Consider the following 12,633-nt stretch of genomic DNA (forward strand, 5'->3'; position numbering starts at 1 on the left):
TTTTTTCATCATCTGAAAGGTCATTTCTGTGTAGTATTTCACTAATCTCTGCATCTAAGCGACGTATGGCTGTTTGGCGTATATCTGTTGCATCTACGGAGGTATTTTTAAGCCTGTCCATTTCATTTTTGGAAACCAGGAACATTTTCTCTGCATGCTGCATTATGAACCACCGGCGGTATTAGCTATCAGGCTAGTGATTAAAGGTATAGCAAAGCCGAGCAAAGCTCCTATAAAACCGCCGCTCTGGCTCACAATGCGTTTCTTTCCTTTAATGGAGTACTTTTTATCGCTTAATTTCTTTATAGCCCTACGCCATTTTTTCAATATATTTTTTTGGCGCTCTTTAAGGGGGATCTTTCCTTTCAGAATGTTGAGAGCTATCTCGCCAATAGCCGATATCAAATCATTACTGGCGTTACGTAATATTGATTTTCGGGCCTTCAGATTTGTTTTGACTAATGCTTTTAAAAGGTCCCAATTACGCCGGATCCTGTTCGACATCCTTACAGCCCCAGCGCAGATAACAAAAATAACCGTAAAGATGTGCGCTACCTCATTTTAGAGCTTCTGTTTGCACACATAAGCTACAGGCAGATCTGGTGGGAACAGACCGGTTCTGAGTCGCAGGTCCTCAGGCGTGTCAGATCTTAAATCTACAAGTAAATAGCCGTAAGGCTTGTGTGTAGCATCTTCAAAAGCTTCTAAAAAGAAACGTGTTTTACCGGGGTACATCTGCCGAGCCAACGTAATAACCTGTAATTTATCACGAGGGTTCTTAAAAAGAACCATGTATTTAGTGTTTAGATTTATGGTTCGGCTTTTCTTACCCTGACAAAAAACGTTTTGAACGAGATACATAATGCTCAAATTTCTGTGGTGCACGTATTTGGTGAATGCGTTTTGTATTTCAAGATTTTCACAAGCCGCCTCCATAAGATCATCAACAACCGCCAAATTTACCTTGTCCGTTGGAAATAGATCCGCGTCTGTAAAATTTTGCGGGACCCCCTCGATAAACCTGATATTTGTAAACAAACGGGTTAGTTCATCATACAATTTCTGCCAACAGGCGTAAAACCAAATGACATTATCAGGTTTGTGCGACATTAACGTATCCTTGTGCATTAATACATTTTTAACAAAAAAACTCTTTCCGGAATTTGAGGGTCCTGCTAGAATACACGAAAAAGGGTGTTGAAATTGTGCAGGCATATTTAATAGCCAAAAGGCAGCGTTGTAAAGTCAACCGTCAGCTGCCTCTTTGTGTAGACGCACTTTTGCGTTTTACGTAACGGTCTTGTCTCTATGGTCAAGCGCTTCCTATTTCTGAAAATGCCGTCTTGCTCGATGCCTATTGTTTTCTGCGTCTCGGGGTCGCTGTTGTGTGAGTAATCCAACACAAGGTCTTTTAAACTGTCAAAATTAACAAGCCGTGTGTTAGCGACATTGAGTGTTATACCCTTAACCTTCAATACGGTTTTCCCGTTGTTAAGTTTGTAGCCGTAAGTCTTTGGGCCTGCGGACACAAACTCGGTAATGTGGGCATCGTCGGGTATTTCACTAGTTAGTTCACCGAGAAAATCACCCAAGGGTGGTGTCCATTCAGACCCCTTACTCACGAATATTACGGAGTCTGTGTCATGATAAAGGCAACGTTCCTGTAGCCTGTCTAGGAGCGTGTATAATTCGAGTCTGGCATAGGCGGTTGTAAAACAGGCTATAAAAATGTTTGTGTTTTTGTTGTGGGTGTAGCGCTCTTTTACATAGCGCCAATTGACTAAGGCCGTATCGTCATCGATGAAATTAACCTCGGAGAGGTCGTAGTACGGCACAAAAGCTAATTTGAAAAGCTCGTCAGGGTCCGTGACTATGCTGGTACGTGACAAGTTAGAACGCTGGCCAAACTTACCCCACAAAGAGTTTAGGAACAGTTTTGAAATTTGTCTTTTTGCGGGGTTTACAGCTATCTTATCAGAGCGCAAGCAGACATCTTCTTTTTTTAAAAATGCCGCTATGTAAGCGGCTTTTTCAGAATCCGTTTTACACCAACTGGGATAACCGGAAGCCTCCTGTTTATCTCTGAGGTGTAATTTGATGTACGGGGCGAACAAATTGTCTGTTGTATTCGGAAAATGCCAGATCTCGTAGATCTCGGCAATCCTGTAACCTTTTTCAACAGCTAAAACTAGCTCTATGGTGCACCATGTACCGGTTAGGGACCGCTCATCGTCTGTGTGACTGCAAATGTCTTTCTGACAGCCCAAGGCACATGTGTAACATAGCGGAAACATTAGTTTTTTATTTAGCTTTACAGGGAGGACCGGAAAAAATAAGTCTCTTGGCGGGTACACTTTAACTCGCGCAATGCCAAAGTATTTTTTGATGTATCCAAAATGATCATAAATGATTTTTGGGTGCCCTACAGGGTATGTCTTAGTTTTATTAACAAAAGGGTACAGACTGGTGAAATCGTAATAATGCAATGTTTCATCGGCCTGCACCTTGTGGTAAAGTTTAATGGCGTTAGTTCGCCCGCCGTAAAGCGCGTCACGAGGATCCAAAGGAGCTGGGAATTTCATTTTAATCAGAAAGTCTTTGACCCCCGAATCGTTTGCAATCATTTCCCGCCACTCGTGTTCCCACAGGACGCGGACCGTAAAGCCTTGTCGCTGTAGTCGACTTTTCCTGACTAGGTAAGATTGGTATAGCTGCCCGTAGGACGATTTAGTAAGCTCGTTGCTGTCCTGCTCGTTATAACACACAGGACACCCATGATAAAAACAACCCTGAAATTCAAAAGCGGTGTGTTTACCGTTAACAAAAGCATACCCGTCCAAAAAATATTTACCAACCTTTTTTTCACCGCCCTTTAACGCGTGTTGTATAGAAATGCCTTCAGCATGTTCAAGGTACATGAGCCAATGTATAGCGGGTGTTGAAAAGCGTTTCTGGGTCTTGTGGTAATTATCTGCAGGGACAATCGCTATGGTATTTTTGGGTAAAAATTTAAACCGATACATGGCCATGCACACGGCTGCCAATGTGATAAGCTGGAGTGGATCAATACATTTAGTGACCGTTCTGTATTTGTTTTCACTTTTAATGTATTGCAACACTTTTTGTTCCGTCATGGCCATAATCGTGTCCCTGTAACACTCACAAGCCCTTCTCAAAACCTCAACATCCTGCTTACAGTAATCTTTTAACTCTTTTTGAAAATTGAAGGTATCATTTTTATGTTTCTCATACCAATCTGTGAATTCTTTTTTATCACCGGGCATCATGTATTCGACACCATAATACATAGCGGCCGGTAGGGCGCCTATGTAGTTTTGATTTTCGGCCGTGTTGAAAAAATGCGGGGAGTGCCCCTTGGCGCCTGAAAAACCCATAGCCTCGGGCATCTTGCTGAGCTTCATAGGCATGAAATTCAGAGAGTCTATGAACCTAATTTTTAAGTCCCTAAGGGTAACGCACATTAACCGACCACCTTGATTTATAATATCAATTTTAAATTTTTCATTAATCAACGCCTGTAAAACAAAATAAGCGTCGTAGCGGCCTGCATTGTGCGCTATGAACGTGTAACCCGAAAACTTACCGTCGGCAAAGAATCGCACAAAGTCAAACGTACAGGTTTTTCCGCTAAACTGCCAGGAGTCGGGTCCGTATAGTGTGGTTGCGTAAATGAAATTGGGTACATGCAAGCCTGTTTCTTGCATGCATTCAAAATCGTAAAAGATGTACTTGTCAGTCATTTTTTTGGGGGTGTATGGCTGCATGTAACAAACATGGTCGTCAAATTTGTCAACCTGGCCGCCGCAGATGGGGCATTTTAAACCGTTACATTTGTGCTCATCGCCGTTGTCTATATATTTGTAACAAAATCCGCAAAAAGTTTTTTTCTTACAAAGAGCTTTATCACTAAGTGACAGGTTTCTATGTGTTTCAAAACATGCAGCTGATCGGCAGTACGTCCTACATATCGGGCAACGTGTATTATTAGACTGCTCCGCACAATTCGGGCTCTGGCACGCTTTACAAAACTGCATGCACCCGTGTCGGTATTTATGACTGTATACAGTGCAACAAACATCGCAAAAATAATCACAGCCGATAAAGGCTTTTAGATTTTTTATGCCATAATAATGCTTTTCATGGTGCAATATATAGACGGTCTTTTCTTTAGCTGTGCGGGCTGTGTGATAATAACGCCACTGACCCCTATTGTGGTACAAAATTTTAATTGTGATGTTTAATTTTTTTTCAAATTCAGCAACGTCAGTAAAAGACACCAAATACCCCTCAGGTATTTGTAAGTCTCTATGCAGTTGTCGAGCTTTCTCTAACAAAGCAACATCGCCCAAAGCAGCACCCTCCAAAATAGCGTAAACACTAGCGGCCAGACAGACGTTATTATCGTAATTATTGAAATCGTATAAATGTTGTTTTTTACGATCAATAATACGACTATACGCGACACCGCCCAAACGTCTTCGGGCCCCACCACGACGGCCCCTGACAATGATGACAACTAGTTTAAGTGTATTACCGGCTATGCACTCCGCGTTACTCTGTAAAGCGTTAGCGATATTGTTCAAAAATGTTTTGGCGCTAAATCCATCTCTAGAATACCTATTAGAAAAAATCGAATCAAATGTTTCACCGCCGTCTAAACGCAATTGTATGAAATCACCCGGCTCGGCGTCCCGTAAAATCCTATCTAGCAATGTCTGTATAGCAGCGTGTATTGCATCAAGAGCGTCAACAAATGAACGAACGGCTTCGAGGTTAGCGAATCTGAAGTGTTCCGTGTACATGGTACTGTTAAAATTCGCTAAGTCACGCTGTTGCTGATATACACGTTCTAGATAAATGGATCTAACATTTTGTGTTTCAGGGGGGCCTTCTGTAATAGCCGTGTTATATGTCCCGTCGCCTGAATGACGGCGCTTTGATTGTGTGTTAGAAGGTCTATTAGTGGGTGCGCTGTTTGGCCGACTGTGCTCCGCTTGCGCGGGCTGCGGTTGCTGATGTGTTTGTCCAGCGTTCAGACTAGTTGACGCACCAGTCTTGTTACGACACTCCTGTCTTTTTTTGCTAACTTTGTTCGGACGCGCCGGCGGCCCATTGTTACGCCGGCTACGCCTTTTTTCTCTAGCTCTTTTAGAGCGTTTAACTGAAAAACAGATTTTTATAGCCTTTTTTAACTTTCTAACCCTAGCACTTACAGTTGTTTTTGTGGTTTTAAAAGGGCGTCCACCACCACCACCAGTCATGACTAGTCAGTCTCGGCATAGCAGCTCTTTTTCAAGAGCGTCAAGATGCGTAATCAGTCGTCTGCATTTGTCACGCGTAGCGTGTATTTGTCCCTTAGTATTTTTGTTGGGACTGTGAAACGCTAGAGACGTAGAGTCTTTAACGTAACATTTTAAATGCAACGCCACGCGTGCCATTTTGTCATTACATTTCGCGATATCCCTCAACGCGTCGTACGTCTTTCCACCCCGACAATAACAGGAATGGACAAGAGGTGCGTCTCGCTGTTGGGGTTCGCTTATCTGTTGTACGTTGCTGCATGTGTCTGGCGTATCAAATGTGATGCGCTTTTTACAAGGTACGACATCCTGTGTATTGGGTGCTGGTGTTATGTCGCATAAAGCTGTAATATCATTTATTACGCTAGTTGGCTCACCACTCTGCAGACCCGGCAGCGGTGTTGTTAGAACTCCCGCTATCGGCGAAAACCGCTCCTGATGCTGTTTAGTGGTCGAGCGTTGTCTCTCTTTAGCGATTCGGGCTTTGTGGTTTTGTTTTCTTTTGGCTGAAAATTAAAGACAAACATTAAGATACAGTATTAAGAATTTTAAAGCGCTATAATTAAAGTGCTATTATAAAAATATTGAAAAATGCTAGAATTTATATAGTTGTGTTATTTAGATGTATCGCTACATAGCTAGATAAATGGGTATATCGATAGATAGATAGATAGATAGATAGATAGATAGATAGATAGACTGATAACTATATATGTCATTATGGCTTTTATTAAAAATTTAAAGACAAGCCGCCAGCTGTATGTCTTAAGAACATCAAGCGGCGCTAATTACAACAGAGCACCCCGTGTAATATTAACTTACGGGCATCAGGACAACGGATGACCGACATTGCTGTATTTTCCGCAAGCCAACTGTCGCGGGCGTTAGTGATCGCCTCTGGTGGTTCGGTGAATGAAGCTGTTCTGTTGGTACGTATGCTACTACCCAACAGGCGGGCGTTGGTGATCGCCTCTGGTGGTTCGGGGCATGAAACAGTTCTGTTGGTCCGTGCGCTACTACCCGGCAGCTGAAAAACTTTAAATTACAAGGTTTGATTAAACATCATTGTTTTATAACCGCTTAAAAGTTATAGACATAGTTTTTTTGAGCCGCTGTAGCGGGATCCTTACCCTTTGTGTTAGCTTTCTTTGATACCGTTTTGGCGCCGCCGGTCGTGGCCATTTTTCTTTTCAACGCTGCATTTAAAGAAAGTATTAGACTTATATTGATTGTTTAAAATATATTACAGCCGCAATGCATTTTGATCCTTACGCTCTTTGCCCCGCTTGCTAGGCTTTTGTAGGCCCGCCTCGGAGAGTGTCGCGATGTCATCAATTGTATACACTTTTCTTTCCAGCGCTGTGTTTTAAAAAAGTGTATTAGAAATATAGATAATGTTTAAAACAGCCAACATAAAAGAAGTCGATCGAGCCTTACGTGTTCTGGCTAGTCTGGTCGTCTGTTTCATTTCAGGGCGCCCTGGGGTTGTGAGATCGATAACTCGCGACGGATCGTTCTCTTTTAGCGCGCCAGAATTGTTGTTGCTGTTAACTTCAATGTTTGTATTTACTGTATTTTCAGTATCAACGTCTCTGGTCGCAATTCCTAAAATGTCGCGGATTTGGGTGTCTGTAATAAATGTACATGAAATATAGCGAGCTCTAAAACTACATATGTAATAAAAGCATAAGCTGTTTATACTTACCGGGTAGGCAAGGTGATGTCGGATTGTAATCGGGTTCGCTTGAAATATACGTATGAACTAGCCCCATACTGGGCGAATCGTCTGAAAACAATTGCGCACCACCTCCGCTAATGTACGACTCATAGTAATCATCGACCGCCATAAGCATCTGCGCATCAGGCATGTTGTCATCCCCCCACAAATCTTGGTACGATTCCATCTAAACAAAATGTATATTGTTAGTTAAACGTGGTATTTGGCGGTATGTATACATGGATAGAAAGCTATGTAGCTTTTATATCTTAAGGAGATATTTTGCGACTCCTTTATGAAGTTTTATATAAAATGAGATTTTATAAGGGGGGTTAAAATCAAGTATATGAATACAGGCCGTGGAAAAATGGCGTCTTTTTGCATTTATTTAAATGTAACTTATCTTAATTTTATATCAAAACCTTATGAGGTTTTATAAAAAGGCCTTAGCTGGGTCTTTTGAATTTTATTTAAATGAAACTTATCAAGTTATCAACTTGAATTGATATAAATACATATCAAATTCATATAAAACTGGGTAGCTTTTATATCTCAGAGACCGTGGGAAAACGGCCAGCTGTTTTAATGAGCCTGTCTGTAGAAAAAGTATCGATTACCAGGATAAATCGCTTGGCCGGCCTAAAAGCTGTGTTTTTGATATCCATGACAGAGGTCATGCCCTTGTATAGCCGCTCGTTTGTGAGAAGTCTGGGAAAAATCTGGAATTAGGCCAGGTTTGTTTACACAAATAGAGACTGTGACAGATCTGGGAAAATAGCTTTTAGAAATATGTTTAAAGACATTTGTGTTCTGCAATTTATCAAACTTCTAAGAGGTGCCAATATATGAGAAGCATTTTAGCAGACATCTGAGACGCAGATCGGGTGGCATGGGCTGGGAAACTCTTTAATTAAGCCATCTGCCGGCAATAGGTCGTTGCATTAGAAAAGGTTTGTTTAGTCAAACATTTAAGAGGTGCTAATATATGAGCTGCAGTCTAGCAGACATCTGAGAAGTGCCATTATAAACTAGTGTCAAACTATATAAATCCAATACCAGACGATATCAATTTTATAGCAGCTTTGATATCAAATTTATATCAAGCTATATAAAAGGGGGCGTGTAAAAAGGGGCGTGGTACCTGTCACTTTGACGAAACATCTCTACTCTTACTACTCCTGTTGCTGGTCAGATATAAGGACAAGAGAGATGTCCTTGTACTGTCCACAATTCACGGTATCGGCATCACCCCTGTCCCTGTGCGAGGTACCGCGGCAGCGGTCCCCAAGCCCGATTGCATCGTCAATTACAATCGGTATATGGGAGGAGTTGATCTCTCTCATCAAGTCCTCAAGCCATATAATGCCATGCGCAAAACCCGGTCTACTTGGTGCAGGTTGCCTTGTACAACTCTTTTGTGCTGTCCCAGAACACTGGCAACACAGGGAAATTCCTTCAGTTCTAAGAGGCAGTCCTCAAGGACCTGATCTTTTCTGACTGGGAAAGAGCAGGCCGGTACCTCGGCAACTTGAGGCGCCTGGATCGTCACTGGCCAAAACTTTCCAGGCGTGGTCCCCAATACTGGAAAGAATGGAAGGACACAAAAAAGGTGCAGAATGTGTCACAGGAGGGGGATACGGAAGGACACCACTACTTGGTTGCTTCAGGGAGTACCACACTTCCATGGAGCACTAAATTTATATTCCCCTTCCCCAATATAGCCACTGACAATCGTATAAAAAACGGTTCTCAGACTTGAGACACTAAAACAATTTAAAATAAATAAATAAATAATATTTAGTAAAACTAAAATAAATAAAAAAAGTAGACATATTAGGTATCTCCACATTTGTAAGAATCTGCTCTATAAAAATACCCCATGACCTAAGCCCTCAGATGAACACGGTCAAAAAAATAAAATAAAAAAGGTGCAAAAAAAGGTATTTTTTTTGTCACCTACATCACAAAAATTGCAATGGCAAGCGATCAAAAAGTCTTATGCCCCCCAAAAAAGTTCCAATAAAACCGTCCTCTCATCCCGCAAAAAATGAGCCCCTACCTAAGATAATCGGCAAAAAACTGACTCAGACTATGGAGATACTAAAATGTTTTTTTTTTGTTTATCAAAAGATAATATAGTGTAAAACATAAATAAATTTTAAAAAAGTAGACATATTATGTACCGCCGCATCTGTAAGAATCTGCTCTATAAAAATGCCCCATGACCTACCCTCTCAGATGAACACGGTCAAAAGAATTAATTTTTTGGCAAATTTTCTATTTTAATCAGTTTTTTTCCATTAACAAAGCAAGGGTTAACAGCCAAACAAAACTTAATATTTATTACCCTGATTCTGCAGTTTAGAGAAACACCCCATATGTGGTCATAAACTGCTGTATGACTAAATGGCAGGGCGCAGAAGGAAAGGAACGCCGTATGGTTTCTGGAAGGCAGATTTTGATGGCCTTTTTTTTGGCACCATGTCCCACTTGAAGCCCCCCTGATGCACCCCTATAGTAGAAACTCCATAAAACCAACCTTATATAAGAAAATACACCCCTCAAGGTATTCAAAACTGATTTTACAAACTTTATTAACCCTTTAGGTGTTCCTCAACAGTTTATGGCAAATGGAGATAAAAATTCTGAATTTCTATTTTTGGTAACCTTGCCTCACAAAAATGTAATATAGATAAACCAAAAATCATATGCACCCTAAAAATAGTCCCAACAAAACTGCCACCTTATCCCATAGTTTCCAAAATGGGGTCACTTTTACGGAGTTTCTTCTCTAGGGGTGCATCAGGGGGGCTTGAAATGGGACATGGTGTAAATAAACCAGTCCAGCTAAATCTGCCTTCCAAAAACCACACGCGCACCTTTCCCTCTACGCCCTACTGTGTGCCCGTACAGTAATTTACGGCCACATATGGGGTGTTTCTGCAAACTACAGAATCGGGGCAATAAATATAGCATTTTGTTTGGCTGATAACCCTTGCTTTGTTACTGGAAAAAATTTATTAAAATGGAACGTTTGCCAAATAAAAATAATTCTTAAATTTCATCTCCATTTGCCAATAACTCTTGTGCAAAACCTAAAGGGTCAACAAAGTTTGTCAAATCAGTTTTGAATACCTTGAGGGGTGTAGTTTCTTAGATGGGACAGAAAAAATGGGTGGTAGGACAGCACCACTTACTTGGGTCAACTCAAAAGTTTTGCGGCGGTGCTCGTGGCGTCAGGTCTCGGCCTCAGAGACCCCCAAAATTACCATGAAGAGAAGAAGGTCACGGCACTCTAATAGCTTCCTTGTTCAGTGTTCTTTATTGCACCAAAATCACAGCAGCAACGTTTCGACATTACAGTCTTTATCATGTAGCTTGATAAAGACTGTATTGTTTCTTAGATGGGGTCACTTTTATGGAGTTTCTACTCTAGGGGTGCATCAGGGGGGCTTCAAATGGGACATGGTGTAAATAAACCAGTCCAGCAAAATCTGCCTTCCAAAAACCACACGGCGCACCTTTCCTTCTACACCTTACCGTGTGCCCATACAGTAGTTCACGGCCACATATGGGGTGTAAAACTACAGAGTTTGGGCAATATATATAGCATTTTGTTTGGCTGTTAACCCTTTCTTTGTTACTGGAAAAAAATATTAAAACTGAAAATTTGCCAAAAAATCTAAATTAAGAAATGTTATCTCCATTTGCCATTAACTCTTGTGGAACACCTAAAGGGTTAATGATGTTTGTAAAATCGGTTTTGAATGCCTTGAGGGGTGTAGTTTCTAGAATGGGGTCATTTTTGGGTGGTTTCTATTATGTAAGCCTCACAAAGAGACTTCAGACCTGAACTGGTCCCTAAAAATTGGGTTTTTGAAAATTTCTGAAACATTTCAAGATTTGCTTCTAAACTTCTAAGCCTTATGACGTCCTCAAAAACTAAAATATCATTCCTAAAATGTTCCAAACATGAGTAGACATTTGGGGAATGTAAAGTAATAACTATTTTTTGAGGTATTACTAAGTATTATAGAATTAGAGAAATATAAATGTGGAAATTTGCTAATTTTTCAAAAATTTGGGTAAATTTGGTATTTTTTTATAAATAAAAATGATTATTTTTTACTTCATTTTACCAGTTTCATAAAGTACAATATGTGACGAAAAAACTATTTTAGAATGGCCTGGATAAGTCAAAGTGTTTTAAAGTTATCACCACATAAAGTGACACTGGTCAGATTTGCAAAAAATGGCCTAGTCCTTAAGGTGAAAATGAGCCCGATCCCTAAGGTGTTAATAGCAGAATAGAACAACAGTTTCTAAAGGGTGTATCTCACAATGACATATGCAGCAGAGGCTGTAAAATTACGATTTTTGCCCAAAATGGGTGTTTTTTTAATACCAGAATAGCACAGCAGTATCTAAAGCGTGTATCTCACACTGACAGATGCAGACAAAGCCGCAAATTAAGTATTTTGCCCTAAATTGGTGTTTTTTAAAACCAAGAAAATTATAGCTGTATTTCTAGCTTACATTGCACACTGACTAATGCGGCAGAGACCCCATATTGCAAAAAATGGGAGTTTTTTAAACCCAGAAAATGATTGAAGTATTTCAAGCTTGTTTTAACAATAACACATGCAGCAAATAGAGCAATATTAAGTACTTTGGCCAAAAAGGGTGTTTTTTTTTTACTAACAGAATATAGCAGCAGTATATAACGCTTGAATTTCACACGTACAGATGTAGAAAGGGCTGTAAAATTTTGTATTTTTCCCAAAACTGGTGTTTTTTAAAGATAGCAGAAGAAAAAAGCACCGTGGCACTCACCACTGGTCACAAAGTTGCTGTTTGCAGTTTATTTTTCAAATACACATCGTGGACGCAGACAGGACACAGGTGTTTCTGTGTCCTGTCTGCGTCCACGATGTGTATTTGAAAAATAAACTGCAAACAGCAACTTTGTGACCAGTGGTGAGTGCCGCGGTGCTTTTTTCTTCTGCTATCATCATAACTACTATTTCACCGACAGAGCACCACCGCGAAGGTTCGGGATCCAAGTGGTTTATGTGCTCTAGTGACTGCGTGGGTGCATGTAGCAGTGCCGGTTGCGTTCTTTTCTCTCATTCCCTGTGGTGTTTTTTAAAACCCAGAAAATTAAAGCTGTATTTCTGGCTTAAATTGCACACTGACTAATGCGGCAGAGGCCCCAGAAGTGGCCCCAGCTAAGTACACTACGAGAGGTGCGGGCGTTCGTTGGGACTGGCCGTCTACTACAGATTTCTAATTTGGTGGGCCCGTTAAACGAGTTATTGAGGGGCACTGCGGGAGGCCCGAAAAATCGTTCCATCATCTAGGGACCCTGGAAACAAGAGACCTTTGAGGCAGTGAAGGACTCGCTGATCAGTGCCCCGATTCTGCCTTATGCACAGTTCGACACCCCATTTCTGCTGTACACTGACGGAAGTCTACATGGTGTGGGGGGCCATGTTATCCCAAGTCCAGGATGGACGTGATAGAGTCATTGCCTATGGCAGCCGGTCTCTGAAGGAGTCAGAGCGCAACCCTGACAACTATAGCTCTTTTAAATTG

The sequence above is a fragment of the Bufo gargarizans genome, chromosome 4 (assembly GCF_014858855.1).
Source record: "Bufo gargarizans isolate SCDJY-AF-19 chromosome 4, ASM1485885v1, whole genome shotgun sequence".
Classification (NCBI taxonomy): domain Eukaryota; kingdom Metazoa; phylum Chordata; class Amphibia; order Anura; family Bufonidae; genus Bufo; species Bufo gargarizans.